The sequence below is a fragment of the Camelus ferus genome, chromosome 36 (assembly GCF_009834535.1).
Source record: "Camelus ferus isolate YT-003-E chromosome 36, BCGSAC_Cfer_1.0, whole genome shotgun sequence".
NCBI lineage: Eukaryota > Metazoa > Chordata > Mammalia > Artiodactyla > Camelidae > Camelus > Camelus ferus.
In genome coordinates this window covers 11,858,000-11,877,703 of record NC_045731.1, presented here as the reverse complement: position 1 = coordinate 11,877,703, position 19,704 = coordinate 11,858,000, and the positions used below count along the sequence as shown (strand labels likewise).

The following is a 19,704-nucleotide window of genomic DNA, read 5'->3' as shown; positions in this document are numbered from 1 at the left end:
TCTTCCTCTCACTCCGCCCTCCGAGGGGCGGTACCCTGGTCCCTGGGGGGAGGTTTTCGGCCGAGCACTCGGTAGAACGGCGTCCGGGAGGAGGGCTCGGGTCTGGGCGGCCCCAGCTGGGTGGCCGGCGGCGCGGCGGCCCCTCCCCCGCGGCCCCCTCCCCCTCCCCCGTCTCCTCCGCCCCATCCTCCTCCGGGTCCCCGCAGCCGCCGCTCCAGGAGCAGCCGGCGGCGCAGCGGCCGCGCAGTCTTTGTCTCGGGCCGCGGGGCGGCGGGCCCATCGCAGGTGTAAGTGACCGGCGGCCGGGCGGTGGGGCTCGGCGGGGAGCGGGCCGGGGTCGCGGGCGTTCCCTGCGGGGCATGCGGGCCATGCGGGCCGGCCCAGTCCTCCGGGGCGCGGTTGTGCGCGGCGCGCGGGGGGCGCCGAGAGGAGCGCGGGGCCCGGAGGGGGCGCGGGGGACGCGGAGCCGCCGCGCTCGGAGTCGCGGTGCCGCTTCGCTGGGCGCCGCAACCTAGCGCCCGCGGACGTGCGACTTGGGTGCAAATCCTGTCGGCTGTTTCTCCGGGCAGAGGCCACGCGGGGACGCAGGAGGCAGAGGACAGGCAGTGGTGAAGAAACAGGAGAGGAGCTGGCCAGCGTCAGCGTCACCACCACCACCACCACCACCACCATCTCCTTCACCATCACCATCACCAACACCAACCCCATCCCCATCGCTGACCGTCGCCCAGCCCAGCTCGCTCCATCCTCACCTCCTCGTTTCTCTGTGTAACGCCAACTTTATCAGATCATTTCCTTTTCATGGGTAATACTTTGAAAAAGCGGTGGATTACCTCAAATTAGGAATAAACGCGTCTGCAGGGGACGTTCAGTCGTCTGTCCGTTGCCAGTTAGCGACCTCCGTTTTCCCATCAGGAAAAGGGGCACAGTCAGACCAACGTGGCAGGGATGCTTTCAGTTAGGACGGCTAGGAAGCCCAAAGTGAGCAGCACAGGGGACCTTCCCCTTATGTAAAGTAACTTCCAGGAAACAGGCGCCTGGGTCCCCTGCATCTTTGCCTACTGGTTAGAAATGAACCTTGGATGTCCACTTTTTGTGTTCTCACCCAAGATAGGCAACTAGATAATTCTAAATTTCTTGACATGCTTGGAAAATTCTGTTGTCCCCAAGTCAGGATTGCAGGGCAATTGACCAGGGCAGTGGTTTGGTTCGCCGTGTCCTGTCCCTCCAGTTCCGGAAGAAGGAAGTGATCATGGCTAGCATACTGCGGACCCCCGAGCAGCTGCTCTCATTCCCGGAGTTTAAGACTCCTCAAACACCTAAGACCCTTAGGTTTCTTAGATCTGACAAAATGGGTGGATGCTGGTACCAATGGAAATAGGAGGGGGAAATCTAGTTTATAAAATCATTTTTTACATATATTTTGTTGTTAATTTCAGTTTGCCAGTTAGCTTGGGAGACATTTGGATAGAACTATCTACCAGGAAGTTGTAACCAATATTTATCCAGCACATTCTATATGCCAGGCGTGCTCTGGCCACCTGGGGTGCTACTGTGGCCAAGACGCTGAACCAGGCCCTTGTGAAGCCCACATTTTATCAGGTGGAGCTGCAGCCTGGGGCCGCCCAGGTGTACGTGGTGACTGAAGGCGTCAGAGTGAGGGAGGTCGCCTGGTACGATTTCAGTGAAAGTGCAGACGCTGAGGATAAAACCTCTCGAGGAACATCAGGATGCTAGAATGGAGAAGAGGAGACGCAGCAGAGGAAGCAAGAGAAGTGCATGTTCAGAGGTCTAGGCAGTGGTCCCCAGTGTCATGGAGATGAGAAGTTAGGTAAGGTGAGGACTAGTGATGGTCTCTGGTGGTGTTTCTCAGAGTGGGGTCCCCAGACCAGCAGCAGCACCTGGGGATTTAGAAATGCAGGTTCTTGTGCTCCACTCCAGGCCTCCTGAATCTGAAACTGACTCCGAGTCTGAACTTCTGACGGGGACCCATCCGTCCAGGCGACACAGATACTCCCTAAAGTTTGAGAACCACAGCACTAATTGGGAAGGAAGTCAGTCATTGGCGACTAGGAGACCAGGTGAATGTAATTTCACTGGAGCTACAGTCTCGGCAAATTTTAAAAATTGTAATAGGCATGTTAAAGTTTTTTTTTTTATTTAGAAATTTTAAATATTTTATTTTCTTTTGCATGTTCCAGTTTTTTCCTTTTGTATATGAACTGGTAACAGTTTCATATTTTGTTTCCCTCTGTCCTCTCTGATTTGAAGGGTTTGGTTTTTATCTCTTTTGAAACACTTCCATTTATATGTAAGGCCACCTACCTCACTGATAACTGGTTCACTGCCCTGGACTCTGAAATTGAGGAATTAAAATACCGGAGTGCAATCATGGGTGGAAGTCAGTCTCAACTCTGAATGGCAGCCTGAGAAAACACCGAGATGCTTATATTAGCTTTTCCAGAAAGTTCAAAGACTCTTATCAGGGACAGATTTCTAATGATTTGAACTTGTTATCACGTGAAGTAATTGGATGTGCACCCTTTTCATCTAAGGTGATCCAACAACACGACCCTGATCACTGTACTTCTAATGCGCTTCTGAGGAAGGGGACCTTACTGACTCGGTCTTTTCCTGGGGTTTCTGTTGTCAGGCTGCCAAGTATTTTATTTCATCTAACAGGGAGAATTAGATAGAGCACATTACTGTGTTTTGCTATCATCATGGAAAATCTGTGGTCGATTTTGAAATGAGAAGAAGCTGATTTAGATACAAGCCCACCTCCAAGATACCGCGGCTTGGGGTCCAGACCACCACAATAAAGCAAATATTGCAATAAAATGGGTCACATGAATTTTTTGGTTTTCCAGTGCATATAACAGTTATAGTTACACGATACTATAGTCAATTCAGTGTGCACTAGCGTTATGTCTAAAGAGACAATATGTATACTTCTATTTTAAAAATACCTTATTGCTAAAACATACTAATCGTCACCTGAGCCCTCAGCGAGTCATAATCTCTGCTGCCAGAAGGCCCCACTGTCAGCCCCATTTTACAGACAAGGAAACCAAGGCGGTGCGGCACTGTCAGGGGTCCGGAACACAGTGGTCCTTCAGTAAACTCAGCGCACATCAGTCTAGTTTTTTCTCTTCTCTCGCTGACTGTGTGCCAGCCGCCCTGGGCTTCACTGTCCTCGTCGTCAGTGGAGATGCTGGTCCCTACCCTACTGCTCACTGGTCACCCCACTTGTGGGGATGTTTGAATAGAGCTTCGACGGAGACTTTCTGCTGGGAAAGTGCTTCAGAGACGCACACAGCCATGGTCCATCATGTCAGTGGGGCCGCTGGTGGTGCCCACTGCCCGCACCAGCCTGATGGCACAGATGCCCGCAGAAAGGGTCTTCCCGTGTCCCACCCCTGATCTCAGCTGCCGTTCCAACAGCCTCTCATCCCATCTTGTGAGTCTGACTTTGAGTGTCTCTGTTAAGCAAGACGTTGGAGCCCCGGCTGCATTTCAGAGCTGGGCAGGGATGAAGGGGAGTGAAAAAGACACAGAGAACGTTATCTTTGGTGAGAAATTTGCCTCCCAGTGGCGTCAGTGTCTCCGTGGAGGTGACGGCATGAACCTGCTTCTGCAGCAAATATTTCCAGCTGCCCGACTGCCTCCTGCCAGGTGGCCCCGGTGACCACCCAGGATGGCCCTGCTTTCACTAGAGTGGCACGTGCTCCTGCCACAGGCAGAATGTCCACCTCCACGTCCATCTTGTTGAGGTCGGGGTAGCTCCCAGTGGTAGGGGAGCATGGTTTTTTTGGTTTTTTTTTTTTTGGAACATTAAGAGTTCTCCCACGGTATTTTGTAAATTTTCATGCCACTTACGTAACAATGTTTTATCTTGTTATCATTAGATTGTTTAAAATTACTAATAGTACAGCCACCATCACTTTGTGTCTGGCAGAGACTCAGAGGCAGGCAGGGGAGTGGCAAAAATTTATAGTGAAGGAAAGGAAGGCTCCAGGTCTGTTCTGATGGGAGGTACTTGGCCTAGCGATGCTGGAGGTAGGCCAGCTCCAAGCAGTGCATCTTATTATGTGACTGGTTGGGGGATCTGTTAGTTGGTCCTGAGTTGGAAGCAGAGGCAAAAAATAGGGAAACTGGCAGTTACTGACCAAGTCCTGACTGTTCTGGGCTGATTGCTGCCAAGGGTGCAGCTCTGTTTCCTGGTTGGAAACCCGTTGGTGGTGGCAGCGTTTGGGGAACAGAATTCTGTCTGTTTGTATATCCCATCTTTCAAGTTTAATGGTTTCAAACAAGGGCAAGCATTGATTATCTTCCTCGGTTTCTCTGGGTTGGTGGGGGGCGGTGCGTGTTTTGTTGGGTGGTTACTGGACAGAGTAGAAAGGAGGAAGCCCCTGGCCCCAGTCCCTCCGTGTGGGCTTTCTGGGATTGAGGAGCAGAGGACAGAGTCACAGGAGCTAGGGGAGGGGACAGGCTCATGCTCTTGCCACCAGTGGCATCAGTGTCCCCTGGAAGGAGAACAGAGCAGCAGGTGGACAGCTCTGGCTGTGACTGTGTTTATGTTCAACACGCTGGGGGGAAAGGGTGCACATCTGTGTCATTCTGAGCCTGGTACCCGTTTCCAGGCTGGAGTCTGTCTCCTGGTTGTCCCAGGATGACTCTCACCTTGTTTCCTTAGGAAACCTGAGCCTTCCTTACAAGAAGCATTGATTGTCTGAGTTTCTTCCATGTAGTACAGGAGCAAATGGGCTGGTTTATGAGAACACTGGCCCAGGTCCTGGCGTATCCAAGCACTGTTTCCGCTCTGAGTGGCCAGTGTGAGCAGACGGCCAGGCGGCTGAATCTCTGGGGCTCCTCTTAGCACTTTGTGGTAACAGCGGCCAAGTCTGTGCTCGGAAGGCACAGGATGGTCCTGCCTTCTCTACGTCCAGGAAGAAAGTGAACTGGCTGGGGAAGCTGCCCTTGGCAGGTCAAAGGCAGAGTCAGCAGGACCTGATGTTGTGGGGTTTGAACAAATGCCCTGAAATCCTGCTTCAGGAAAGTTACTCCTTTTATCCTGAGCTTTGCACTTGCCTCTTCTGAAGCATCAGTGGTAACTCAGAAGTCCCCACCGCCCCAGGGAGAATTAATTTATTTGCATGCTGACCTCTAAGACCGGGTGGAGCGAGGGCACCAAGGGAGCCGGGAGGAAGGGTGGGTTCAGACAGGCACAAACCAGGAGGACTTCCTGTCCTTTGGGGTGTGCTGGCTTGGCTGAAGCACAGAGCTTACTGGATGGGCTGCAAGATTGGATGTGGGCGGTCCCTGCACCGTAAACCATCAAAGTAGCTCTTCTGCTAACCAGCAAGGCACTCGGGCAGGGCATTCCACTCCTGGACCGCAGGTCCTCATATGTTAAACAAGGATGTCGGGCTGGAGAAACCAGCGGCCCCGCAGGCGGTGACGTCCGTGACAGCACCACCAAGAGCTCTTGCTTTGTGGGCCTGCCTGTTGCTACACGCTTGGCTTCAAGGAAGAGGAAACGGAGCCAAAGGCGGCTTTAGCAGTAGAGACAGTCGGGCTGGACAAGTGGTCCCTCTGCTCCGAGGGGCCCGTCTGGTTGTTCAGTCCTGTGCCGTCTCAAGACAGAATGGCTGGGTCCCTCCCTTCGTTTAGACGGGAGCACAGGTCTTTCCCACGAGCAACTCTCCTTGCATCACGTTGGCCCGGACTGGGTCATGTGTCCTGGAACCAGGCCCCGCCCCCCTGCGCGGATGCTGAATTAGGGACTGTTAAAATCAGTCCCCTCAGGTGTGATGTCAGGAACTCCTCTCTGTGGAGGTCACTGACCAACCCCCACCAACCCCCACAGTTTTGCTGGAGTGAAGGGAAGTGCAAGAGACAGAAAGGAGATTTGCTGGATGATGTCCTGTCACGGGGAGGGGTGGCCTCGGGACTGCGGACGGGTCAGCCATGGGGAACAGACACAGTGAGCACTGTGGGCTCGGGGCCTGCCCAGGGAGGCCCTCGTCCATCACTTCTGCTAACATTAAGTAAGAAGCAAGACACGCAGCTCAGGGATGGCGAGGAAATGACCAGACTTGGTTCTAGGAGAGACGGCAGCTGAGTGGACGGGGAAGAGGTGGTCGGGCGCCTGGAGTCTGGGTCAGGAATTGCAGTGAGAGCCCCGCATCCCAGACTCTCGGGCTGGTCCCAGGGCTTCCCTTCCCAGCCACGGCCCCTCGACGAGTCCCGACTTGCCAGGAGCCTCAGTGAGGTTGGCACACCCCCAGCACACGCTCTAGACTTAGTTTCCCGACTTGAACGCTGCGTTCCCCTCCCTGCTCTTAGTGATTCAATACTGGCCGCTCAGATGATGGGGCCGAGGGAAGCGACGTCTGGTTTGTTGTTTCTGGAAACTGGGCCCCTCAGGACCCACAAACTTCTCCCAAACGTTTTGCATTGACTTAGAAACATACCACGCCCCCACCTCCATCCACAGAACCGTCCCTCAGCCCTCGTACCAAACTACCAGTCTTGCAGCCGGCCCCTTCCCAGCACCCGGCTCACCTGCCGGCCGTGCCCGAGGCCTGAGCCCCCCTGCAGGTGGGAGAATGTCACCCCAGCCCAGCTTCCCCCACCACCCCGCAAGGCGATGGGGAGGTGACAGGAATGGGCCTGGAGGGAGACCTCACCCCCGCTGTGTCGCTCGCTCGCTGGGCCACTTAGGGCACGATGCTCCGCCCTCTAAGCCTGCGACCCCGCTTTAGTTACTTCCTTTGCAAAACATGTTAACTCACTGTCCCCATCTCAGCCGGACTTGCTGGGCAGATCACATGAAAGAATAGCTGTCAGGAGCTTAGCCCAGCGCCTGGCGCAGCGATCCATAAATGATAGTAGGCTTTTGGGGTTTTTTTCTTTTCTTTTTTTTGGTTTAAATTTTTTTGTTTTAATTTTAATGGTGGTAAAAAACATAGAACACAGAATTTATCAAGTCGCATTTTAAAGTGCATGGTCCAACTGTGTCAAATACACTCACACTTTGTGCAGCGCGTCTCCAGAACCATCTTCACCCGGCAGAATCGTGGGTCCATGCCCACCAAACCGCTCCCCACCCCCCACCTCCACAGCCGTGGCCCCCCCCGGGCTGCTTCCTGTTCCCTTGAGTTTGATTATTTGAGTTACTTGATGTAAATGGGTAGCATTTGTCTTGTTGTGACTGGTTTACGTCACTGAGCATAATGTCCTCGAGGTTCATCCATGTTGTAGCCTGTCAGTCAGGATTTCCTTTTTTTTTTTAAGGCTTGATTACATTCCGTTGTCTGTTTATACCGTATTTTCTTTATTCATTCACTTGTCGATAGACATTTGGGTGGCATCTATCTTTTGACAATTGTAAATAATATTGCAATAAACATGGGTGTGCAAATATCTCTTCAAGATCTCGCTTTCAATTTCTTGTGGGTACACACCTAGGAGGAGGCTTGCTGGATCATACGGTAATTGTATTTTTAATTTTTTGAGGAGCCTCCGTGCTCCTGTCCGTGGAGACCATTCCACATCCCGCCGACAGCGCAGTTCCGGTTTCTCCACATCCTCACCAAAGCTGGGCCTTTTCTATTTCGTTTTCTTTGGTTTATTGTTGATAACAGCCATTCTAATGGGTATGAGGTGATGCCTCACTGTGGTTCTGATTTGCATTTCCCTGATGGTGAGTGGTGTGGACCGCCCTTTCGTGTGCTCCTTGGCCGTTTATATGTCTTCTTTGGAGAAGTGTCTCTTCAAGACCTTTGCCCGTTTTCAGTCTGGTTTTTGTTGGTGGTGCTGCTGAGCTGTAAAAGTCCTTGTGTATTTGGATACTAACTGCTTACCAGATGTTTGATTTGCAAGTATTTTCCCCCATCGCGTAGGCTGCCTTGTCACTCCGTCGACTGTTTCCTTCGCTGCACGAATGTCCGTTGCCTGTGCTTCGGGTGTCATAGCCAGCAAGTCACTGCCTGGCTCACGGTCGGGAACCCTTCCTTCTCTGCTTCCTTTTAGGAGTTGAATGGTTTATGGTCTTATGTTTAGGTCTTTGGGTTCTAGTTATTCTTGTTGTTTTTATATTATTATTATTATTACTATTATTATTATTCCTACTAATGCTAACAGACACACACTACTGTATATAAAATAGGTAAACAACAAGGACCTACTATACAGCACAGGGAGCTATAATGGAAAAGAATCTGAAAAATACATATATATACACACGTATGTATGTACGTATGTGTATAATTGAATCACTGCTGTACGCCTGAAACTAACCTTGTAAATCAACTACACTTCAATAAAAACTAAAATTGAAAAAAAAAAACAAAAACCTTCACAGACATCTAGAACAATGTTCGACCAACATCGGGGGGGTGTGGTCAACACCAGGTTGACACAAAATCCACCCTCACACCTGCATCGGTGAATCGGAAGGAAGACCTGCCCCCCCCGCCCCAGGATGGTCTGACCCACCTTCACCCCAAAGTGGGAAGGAAGGCCAGATGGGGCCCTCATTTTCCTCACTTTCACAAATGTCTTTGAGAAACTCCCTGAGAATCTGCCCTCCAGCTTTCTTCAAGGAAAACAAACCACCTTTCTTTCAAAGCCCAACGGCTGTCTCGTGCATGTTCCCTATTAAACTCCTGAGGACACACAGCCTCCCTCGCGTGGTCTGTATTAGCTTTCTCCAGCCTCCACTGGTCACCGTGACTCTGAACAGAGAGGGGGTGTTGGATTTCCCTGGGTCCAGGGGCCTCGTTTCCTTCCTGGGAGACGGGGACCCCCCAGGCCTGGGGTGCTCCCGGCACATTCACTCAGACAAGCGGGACTCGGAGGCAGAGAGGGAGCAGCCAGGCAGGAGTCGCTCCCTCCTTTAAGTGGTTCCTCAAACTGACATGGTCACCAAGGAAGGCACTGTATTGCCGGGGGCGGGGGGACGTCTGCTGGACACAGAGGCTCACAGGTACAGAAGGGAAAAAGACAATGAAGCCAGGGCAGGAAGTGCATCTCGTGGCTTCATGACGTTAACAAGTCCTGTTAGCCCCCTGGGCCTGGGTGTCTAGCGTCCCTGGTAACCCCCTGTCAGCCCCGGGTTTGTGAGGCTCCCCTGTCCTGGCTGCCCACCCCCACTGGGGTCCCCAGGTGAAGGCTCCTGGGGTGGGAGGACCCCCTATTTTAGTGACCCCACCTCCCGCCCTCATGGCCACTCAGGGTGTCCCCTCAGTAGCCTCCTCACTGCAGCTCCTGCATCCGGAACCCGCGGAGTTGACCTCGAAGTTCTGTTTGTCTTCATCCTTCCAACAAGCTCAGGCGAAGACGTTACCGCCTCTCTTTGTAGGTAAATAAACGTGATTCTGGAAGACTCGGAGCCCTGACTGTGGCGACTCAGGCAGGCAGGGTCGGGGCAAGGGTGGGACCCAGCAGGTGCAGGAGGACATCTCTCCTGCCCACCTCATCCTCTCCCTCCGCCCTGGTCTCAGGGGTTGACCCCGGGTTCCTCCCCTGTCTGCCCAACATCATTTTATTTCAGACAGGATTAATCCGGAGTGAATGTGAATGAATGAAGCGATGAGGTGTGAATGGCTGGCACGTATCATGTGTTCCTTCTCCCCCAGGTGGACGCAGTGGGGACTTGGCAAAGTCCCCGTGTCCAGCTTGGGCATAAGCAATGACACCTAGTCATTGCCCCCAAATATCAAAGTTCTGAGTAAACTACGGGCTTCATATCTATTCCATATGAAATTTTATATGGAATGTAAATATAAATGTAATTTTCATATAACAATTTTATGTGAAACATAAGATTTCCGTGCTGGAAGTCACACGCTGAAGTCCAGCGTGCGAGCTGGGGAAGGGTTTGCTTGATTTATTTTGGGCACAAAAGAATCTTCCTCCATCCTCTTCCTCATCCCATGGGATGCTCTGGTCCTGAACTTGCCCATCCTCAGGGGAGCAGCAGGCCCGCTGCGGAAGTCAGGGAATATCACCTCTGAATTCCAGGCAGCGATGTTTCCTTGTTTGTCTCCGTATGACTGCAGGGTCTTGTGCAGCAGAGGGGCTCAAGCAGCCCTTGATTCAGCAGCCTTGAGCTGATGAATGAGCTCGTGCACTCACTCAGCACGCGGCCCCTGAGCGCCCGCTCTAGGTCGGACACTCCGCTACATGCCAGGGATTCAGAGGGAAAATGACAGATGTAATCCCCTCCCCAGTGGAGCCAGCAGCGGGACAGCAGACACAAACCACTGCACCATACTACCCTGTGATGTGTGCCACAAGGGCTCAGACAGGGCGATTTGGGGACATAAGGCAGGTGGGCCTATCCCTGCCTAGGGGTCAAGGAAGGCTTCCATGAGGAAGGGACAGTTCAGCTGAGATCTGAAGAGTGAGGATGAGGCATGCAAGACTGGGCGGGGCAAGCATGTGCAAAGGGCCGGAGGTAGCAGGCAGATGGGTGCTGGAGATGCTGCAGGTGACTAGAGAAACTTGCAAGGGGGGAGGAGGAGGGGCCTGGGGGTCAGCCAGGGCCTGGCTCACGAATGGTCTTGTCCATCAGCATTTTTCAACCGTGTCTTCACAACAGTGCGCAGTAAGGAATGCATCTTACAACTCAGGACACACACAGGGGTGTGATGCAACAGTCACCAGAGAGAAGTGGGTTGATTTTGGAGATTCTTAAGACAGGATAGACTGGAGGCATGGAGCGAGGGGAGGGAGAGGTCAAGGATGACCCCAGCATGCTGCTTCAGAAACTAGGGGGGCAGTGAGACCGGTTGTTGAGATGGGGCAATGGGGGAGGGTCTCACTGGGGTGGAGATGCTGAGTTTCGATTCGGGCATGTTGGGTGGAAACTAACCAAGAGCTGATGTCCGTGGACTTCGGAATTCAAGAAAGGGAGCTGGGTTTGGCTTGTGGAATTGGGTCTGAGCAGCATCTTGGGGGTGTTTGAAATCTTGGAAAAGAAGTGACCTCTTAGGGAGAATGTGTGAGAACAGCGAAGTCAGAGCCCGGGACACCCACCGCCCCTGCTCTTGTACCATCTTTGTCTCCAACAAAGAACCAAGGCATCGTTTTGTGCACACTCCAGACCTTTGGATAATGCTACTCAGCGAGGTTAACACAGAACAGGCTTGTGTCTTTGAGTGCATTGTTAAACACGATCTCAAGAAACCTGAACCGAGTCTCCATTATGGCCAACGAAGCTCTCCTGGCTGATCTGGGGGGAAACCCACATGGAAATCGCTGACCTGCGGGCCGGTCGCCCCTGTGGCTTGACTGGGTGCTTCACATGTTTTCCATCGTGGCTGTGTTTGAACTAAATGTGTTCCTCATGCCGGAGAAGACATGTTTGATGTTATTAAAATCCTGCGCAATCAAAGTATGTTGGGAATTATTAGAACTCGGAGCAGCTGGTATTGAAATAGTTTGGCCTTAGGTTTAAATTAGTAAGTCGCCTTTCTTGATAAGGAATTGTATTAAATTCTAGCCCCTTGATTCAGCAAAGGATTTTCTTGCTGCCAAAGAAATGGCCGGAAATAGCAGATTCTGCCTGTCCCCTCCCCTTCCTTCCATCTCATTGTCCATTTTCCATCCCTGCCCAGCGCATCGGAGAATCCTTTTTTTTTTTTTAAAGTCTAGTTGATTTACAGCGTTGTGTTAGTTTCAGATGTACAGCAAGTGATTCAATTATACATACATATATATATTCTTTTTCCTATCTTTTTCATTATGGTTTATTATAGGATATTAAACATAGTTCCCTGTGCTATACAGTAGGACCTTACTGTTCATCTATTTTATATATAGTAGTTAGTATCTGCAAATCTCAAACTCCCAATTTATCCCTTCCCACCCTCGTTTCCCCTGGTAACCACAAGTTTGTTTTCTGTGTCTGTGAGTCTGTTTCTGGTTTGTAAGTAAGTTCATTCGTGTCCACATTCATTTTTAACATGTGCATTTTTTAGTGAGGGTCAAATTCCGTAAGCTCTTCCCTCACCTTCGTTTTCCCCTGGTGTCTCATGAACGTCTTTGCGAGCCAGCGGACGTCCATCTGCAGGGTTGATTTGCTGCCTGACATGGCCCTGCTGTCGGGCGTCACAGGGAAGCAGACGGACGCAGAGGGAGCTGTGCCCGGTGCCCGTGGCAGGGGCTGTGCTGGTCCCAGCCAAGTTAGAGAGGAACCTGCACAGTTTTCAGAAGAGGAAACCCGGGGCCAGGGGCTCACTGAACAGCAGAGTCAACATTTAACCCAAGAGCTGCCCCTGCAGGCCTGCATCTCCTCCACTCCTAAGAAGAGTCCCAAAGTCCAGCTTGCGGGAAGTTCAGAAGGCCGGCCCAGGGCGCGCCAGCATCCCTGCGTGTACTCTGTGCGAGTTGAGCAGCCCTGGCAACGGGATCAAGAAAGTTCCCCAGGGCACGAGATGCCACCCATTTAAACTCTAGCATATTCAGAAGCCAAAGCTTGGGACAGTACCCCGGAGCACCCCTGTCCCCACTGTTGGCTCCGACCATCCCCAAGCCCAGCACAATTGCGTGACTGGAACTGACCTTGCCCTCGGCCCTGGCGGGGCCCCTTCCTAACCACGCCTCATGATTTGCAAGGTGCTGCTCTCCACCATCCTGTGGGGTTGGTGCCACAAAGGAAATGGAGGCTGGAAAGTTGCAAATGTTCACGTTTCAAGGCTGAGAAGCAGGGCCAGGACTGGGGTTTGGATCTTTGGAGTTCCCTGACCATCTCCTTCCGGCTCCCAGGCCTCCTGAATTTCACAGGTCCATCGTGACTTTATGTTGGTCGGGTGGTAGTTTGGTGGAGGACAGGGTCAATGAGTTAAGCTTGCCCTGTTCCCTGCCCAACTAACACTGATGAATTCGGAGTCACTTACATCAAGGCCAGGGCTGGAGGGCCAAAATGATTCAAGTGACATTTCATCTTTATTACAAGTGGAGCCTCTTCAGTACCACTTCCCTCCTCACTCAGGGCCCAAGTAGGAAGGTGAGGAGGTGGGGGCTGCTGCATGAACAGCCCTCCATCCAACTGTCAAGTTCTTAGGTGGTGTTAGGGACTCTTTTTTGGAAAATAAATTAAAAACACTATTAAAAATTCAATCAGCTGACTGCAAACAGACACAAGGAGTCCTCTTTGGGGTGATGGAAACATCCTAAAAGTGGTGACCGAGGTACAACATTATAAATTGACTAAAAATCAGTGAATTGTAGACTTACACTGGGCAGGCTTTGTGATATATAAATTTTGTTTCAATAAAGCCGTGGGTTTTTTTTAATTAAAGTATAGTCGACTTACAATGTTGTGTTAGTCTCTGGAAGACAGCACAGTAAATGAACACATCCAGATGGCCAACAGGCACATGAAAAGGTGCTCAGCATCACTAATTATCAGAGAAATGCAAATCAAAACTGCGATAAGGTATCACCTCTCAGCAGTCAGGATGGCCATCAGTAGAGCTGTTAAAAACATTAAAATATCATCAAACATCATTTGAATTAAATACATCACCTGTGTCTGACTTCCTTATTACAAATGAAAAAGCATATTCTTACCAGATTTAGGGTTTTCTTTTTTTTTTTCAAATTAGGGGCGTAAAATGTTAGAAAAATTGCAAAGGTGACCAAAGGAGTTTAAAAATAGTATCTGAGGAAGACAAGTTAGAGCAGAGGGAAGGGCACCTTCAGATGTGATTTTGGAGAAGGAAAAAGGTTTCGCAAAGCAGCAGGGATGCAATGAGGGGCATCAGGGTTTCTCAGATTTAAAGGGGCCACAGCTGCACTGGGAGCCCCAGGGGCCGTCTGCTTGCGACATCACATATTCTACCTGGAGAAACAGGACATTGGCAGGTCTCAGCTTTTTAGCATCTTGAAAAAGTGCTCAGTGTCTCGGATTTCTTTAAAACATCAAACTATACCTATTTTTAAATAAGTACCATATGCTTTGTGCCTCTAGCAAAATCTTCATATTTGGTTCAGGGACTTAAAAAACCCCACCTTAGTTGCAGTACCTCTAAACTCGTTCAGAAAGGAGGGGAAATGTTGGCTTTTAACAGTGAAATGCATAAACACAATTTCCAAGGATTCACTTGGAAACCCAGCGTCCCTAAGTGAGCCACATGCGTCAGCCTCCTTTAAAGAAAGAGAGTTAACAGGAAGATGCAAAAATCAGGCCTTTGGTGAAGCTGGGTGCGTTCTCGGACTTTTCAGAAGGGCTTCTAACACCCACCGTTCCCCCTCAAAGCTGGAGCGAGGTGGGCAGTCAGGGGCTCTGAGTCAGCATCGGACTCCGTGGAAGGGAATTTGTCCACACGACGAAACCCACCTGCACCCGGAGTGGGCTCTGCTGACCAGGCCCCCAGGACAGAGAAAGGAGGTCAGAGCCTGAGAGAGGTGAGAAGGGTGGGGGTGCCGTCCCTCCCCTTCCGCCCGCGTCACCCCAGCTGTAAGTGGGAATACTGATGTGCCGGCCAGCGGCCGTGAGAAGGGAAAAAGAGCGCATTTGGGGAACATTTTGTATATTTTAAAGTCTCATCGAAAGCCTACATATTACTACTGTTTCTTTGGTCAGAGCAAAACTTCCGTCTGGGAGGGAGGGTGAGGCTGGGTTCAATCCCCAGTCCCTCCTCTAAAAATAAATAAATACATAAATCTAATTACCTCCTTCCCCCCCGACCCCACCCCCGGCCAAAACAGTCTTCTGCATTGGATCCTGTACTTATGCAGAATCCTGAAAGTTGGCACCGGAGACCAGTTTCCCGACAGGGGTGCCTGGCCCCAGAGCAGTGAATGGGCTCAGGGTACTTTAACCCTCTCCGACCCTGAGCCTGGTCACTCCACTGGGCCCTGGGGATGTTCTTCATATGTGATCTGGGGGCAGCGCCGTGGCTCGAACAGACACTGGACAGCGGCTGGACCCTCGAGCTACCCTGCGTCTCCAGGATCTCGCACAGAATCCTACCTTCTCTGCAGCCGACAGGTTTTAACTTGGAGTGGGCAAGGAGTTGTCAGCCACCTCTCTCCAGAAGCATCTGTGAGTGTAAGCCGTGCCCGAGGACAGCTGGGGGCCGGGGGCCTGACCGCGGCTGCCTGCGGCCCCACTGCACTCCGACCCTCGCTGGTCCTACCGAGTCTCTGAGCCACCTTCCTCGTTTCTCCTCCGTTCTTGCTGAAAGTCACCGTAGCTCTTGCTCTGAAATACTAACTCTAACTTGTTGCAAACATAAAAGTCAGGCGTGCACTCCCACTTACTTCTTATGGAAGTGGCACAGCCCAGGGTTTGTTTATTTTTACTTATTTAGTGGAAGTCCTGGGGATGGAACCAGGATCTCGTGCATCCTGAGCACACGCTCTACCACTGAGCTCCACCCTCCCCAACCCGGGGTCAAACCAGACCCCCTGGGTCCTAGTGCAGGTGTCTCTTTCTAGGACTTTCTGGGCAAAGAGCTGCTGTCTGTAGAACTAGTCAGCAGTGGGGTTCAGTGGGATAAATGGTGATGTCAGTGGCTCTCACAGACGAGAACTTAAAATCCCCTGGAGCCCTTGTTAAAACACAGCCTGCTGGGCCTACCCCAGGGTTCTGACTTGGTCTGGGTGGCCGGGATAATCTGCATTTTTAACAAGTTCTATGCGATGCCCAGGCAGGCTCAGAGAACCACTGAGCTATGACAGGGCTGAGGCCTGCCGTAATGAGCACACAGGACATGGCAGGCATGGCTAAGAATAGTCAATCAAGATGTGCTTTGTTAAAAGCCTTCCCGATTCTGTTCTATTTGAAAAATGTCCCCCACGACTCTTGCCTGAGAAGAGAAATTAAAAAAAAAAAAACAACCTGGTCTTTCTCAGCTCACTTTTCTTAGAAGTTGAGACATGTGGCCCACACCTGCTCCTAGGCACAGCTTCTGATGGATCAACCCTGGCAGCCCTTGCATATTTTTCATTGCCAATAGAGTTACTGAAATTGAAACATCCCATCTGTTTGAGAGTTTTATCAAAGACAGGTGACACGGCTGGGGGTAATGACAGAGTCAAGCTGCTTCCACGGCAAACTTCTCCATCTGCCCGAACTGAGTTCATGCCTCAGATTTGGCATTTGTGAACCATGTGTTCTTCTGGCGTAAGAACTGGAAGTCCAATATCACAAACACCAATTGGTACCCAAAGCAATATCCACAGCTTTGGAGAATGAGTCCTTCAAGTTTCACACCTTTTGGCTGGAGAAGAACCAGCAGAAACAGCAAATTCTGCTGGAGAATATGCATCTATTTTTCTCCATTTTTTAAAACTGAAGTATAGTTGATTTACAATGTTGTGTTAGTCTCTGGCACAGAGCATAGTGATTCATTTATACATACATGTATACATATTATTTTTCATTACAGTTTACTACAGGGTGTTGAGTGCAGTTCCCTGTGCAGTACAGTAGGTCCTTGTTTATTTTATTATATACAGTAGTTTGTATCTGCTAATCCCAGATTCCTAATTTATCCCTCCCTTCCCTCTTCCTCTCCTGGTAACTATAAGTTTGTTTTTTATGTCTGTGAGTCTGTTTCTGTTTGTAAATAAGTTCACTTGTGTCTTTTTTAGATTCTACATAAAAGTGATATCACATGGTATTTTTCTTTCTCTTTCTGGCTTACTTCACTTAGAATGACAATCTCCAGGTCCATCCATGTTGCTGCAAATGGCATTTTTTATGGCTGAGTAGTATTCCACTGTATAAATATACCACAACTTCTTTATACAGTCATCTGTCGATGGATGTTTAGGTTGTTTCCATGTCTTGCTGCTGTGAACACTGGGGTGCATGTGTCTTTTTGAATTAAAGTTTGAAGTTCCCTCTGGATGTATGCCCAGGAGTGGGATTGCTGCATCATAGGGTAAGTCTGTTTTCACTCTTTTGAGGAACCTCTATACTGTTTCCTATAATGGCTGCACCAAACTACATTCCCACCAGGAGTGTAGGAAGGTTCTCTCCTCCACCCCCTCTCCAGCACTTATTATTTGTGGACTTTTTGATGATGGTCATTCAGACTAGTGTCAGGTGATACCTCATTGTAGTTTTGATGTGCATTTCTCCAATAATTAGCAACACTGAGCATCTTTTCTTGTGCCTGTTGGCCATCTGGATGTCTTCTTTACAGAAATGTCTATGTAGTTCTTCAGCTCATTTTTTGATTGGGTTCTTTGTTTTTTTGCTATTGAGTTTATGCATGTATCTCTCAGTCTGTGAATTAGAATGTAGGTGTGCCTGGATGTAGTGAACACCTGACTTCTCTTTTTTTAATGTTTCTGTAAAACAGTTCCCAAAGATGGGCTTGCTCCCCAGCGCAGTGCTTTGAGGGTTTGTTCTCAGCAGTGGGTGGTGACCCCACCCCAGGGACACTCTCCATGAACCCAGGACACGGGCACAAGGAAGGCCAGTGCCCACTTTGCTTAGAGGACACAGAGGTGCAGGGGAGCGCCCATCCCATTGGTGCAGGTGGCTGGAGAGCTGCTGGGAGATAGCAAGTGGGGTCTGAGGATGGGGGAGCCACTGCTGTGGCCATCGTGTGGGAAGGGTCAGTTATTTTCCCCAGCACCCACCATGATGCAGGCTCTCTGGGCTGGACCCACCTTGGACACGTGGTAAGGCAGTTGGCCGTCTCCACCAGACCTGCCCTCCGGACTCTCTGTTGTAGGGGCAACGAGGAAGGACACGTGAGCCCCCGTTGAAAAGCCATAGCGGTGCCCACTGCCCCCGATGACCAGGAGGTCTTCCTTCTAAGCCTGTAAACTGCCCGCCGCCCTCCCTGCTCCTCCAGGTCTCAGGTCTCCCCGCTGCCCGGCAGAGCTGTCCTCCCAGGCACCCTCTGCTCGGACCAGGGGCTCTGCCCGCACACTGCTTTCCTTCCTGCCCCTACCAACGCCCAGGTTCTGTCGGTCTCCGTGTCAACTTACAGGCCGGCTGGTTTTCTCATGTCTGACCTTGAAAATGAGATAGGACAAAAAACAGTTCAGACTTTGTCCCTTCCCATCAACTCAGAGCTACATGTCACCAGCTCAGGAGGAGATCTGTAACCTACATCTGCAAGTTTGCAACACGGATGGTGACATCCTCTCAGGGACTCATCTCTGGCTTCAGGACCATCCTTCTTAGGCTGCTCAGATCCTTGAGGGGCTCAGTGAGGACTGGAACCTCTCCCCTTGGGTGGCCCCCTGAAAGATGGGCCCTCTTTTGGAGCCTCGGCACCAGAAACCTGGTCTCAGGGCTTGTCCACTGTGCACTCCTTTCGTGAAGGTCAGAGGCCCACCTGGATGTCGAGAGGGGACGGCTTCCTGCACAGAGTGGAGTGGGAGGGCCAGGGGGTGGCTGAAGGAGCTTTAGAAAATGCCGTGGTAAATTCATGTACGGATGGCGGTGTTTCCTCCCTGCTCGTGGTTAGAATCCCCTTGTATACTTTTTGTAGACGCAGCTTATTGAGGACAGGGTCACCAGGCTTCTGCTCACACCAGGGCACAGCCGGTGCGCAGGCTGGTTGTCCTCCCTTAGCTCATTAACTAAACCTCAGTTCAGGATGCTGGTTCATTTTCTAACACCTGCACGACCTCCCAGTTCCCAGGTGGGATTGCTGGGTTGGGAACTACAGTCAATACCTTGAAATGGTTCTGCTCCCAACTTGCTTCTTCCTCGGTTTACTTCTCCCACCCCGGGTGTCAGTCCTCTAAGTGAAAACCACTGCAGAGGCAGTGAGTGGTGCTTCAGACTAAAGAAAGGCCCTAGTACCCTTCCTGACCGCCTGTCACTTCCTGCTTTGGTCTGCAATGTGCCCGAGCTCTCGGCAAGGAAAGTGCTGTTGATCTGGGTATTAACAGCAAGACTGTGACCAAAACGCTCGATTAAAATAACTGAGACAAGTTGTCACCCAGAAGCCCAAACAATTTTAATCTGATTTAACCTCAAGATACATATTAAAAAAGAAAAAATTCCTCGCACCATCTGTTCCTTCAGTTAAGCGTGAAATCAGTCCCTGTAATTCTTGTGCGGAAGGTGCCCTCTTACAGCATGGAGAGGCGCGGGAGGACTGAGCACCAGCCAGGGCTGAAAGGCATCTGGACCACAAGGGAATGACTTTCACTAGGTGGTCCTTTAGTCTCTGCTCCAGGAGGAACTCAGTCCCCTTCACACACGCCTGTACCGGTTCCTGCCCTTTCATCCAGGAGACGGAAATCCAGGAACTTGAAACAACACGGGATGCGAAGTGAGTTTATCAACGACTCATAGACTAATGATTTGTTAATGGCCTTCTTCGTACCAGGCCGTGCACAAGTCTCTACAACTCCAGGGGCAGATACGTGATTCTCTCCATTTCACAGATGGGAAATCGAGGCACAGAAGGACTGGATCAGGCTGACACAAGCATTTGTGGTCTGCAGAAAGCTATTTCTCGCTGTGAAATAACACGCCGGATCTCTGATAATACAAGTCCGACTCCAGGAGCTTGGATAACTGCTCACCACAGCAGAGCCCGTCCTGGGCGTGTGTGGCCAAGTCAGGGTCACCTGGAACACTGAGGGCTGAGGTAATGTCACCGAGACACTGCCACCCGCAGAGCCTTTCAACTAGGTGATCTGAGGCCTTCCGAATTTTTACATCATCCCCATCCTTTCAACTTGAGATCTCTACGATACTGACTA

The 19,704-nt window shown here is 50.9% G+C and overlaps 1 protein-coding gene across 4 annotated transcripts in view; it reads left to right on the top strand.

Annotated features, from left to right (window-relative positions):
- Nucleotides 1-19,704, top strand: part of GPR45 (G protein-coupled receptor 45) — a 31,973-nt gene that overhangs the window by 8,447 nt on the left and 3,822 nt on the right. Inside the window, exons 1-2 of one of the 4 annotated variants that reach the window (XR_004317752.1) lie at nt 60-287; nt 570-2,841. The exons of 2 other annotated variants lie outside the window; for them this stretch is intronic. The gene's annotated coding sequence lies outside the window, so the exon portion shown is untranslated. Of the gene's footprint in view, nt 1-26; nt 288-569; nt 2,842-19,704 lie in introns of those variants that run through there. One more of the 4 variants, XM_032474342.1, reaches the window with a different exon arrangement.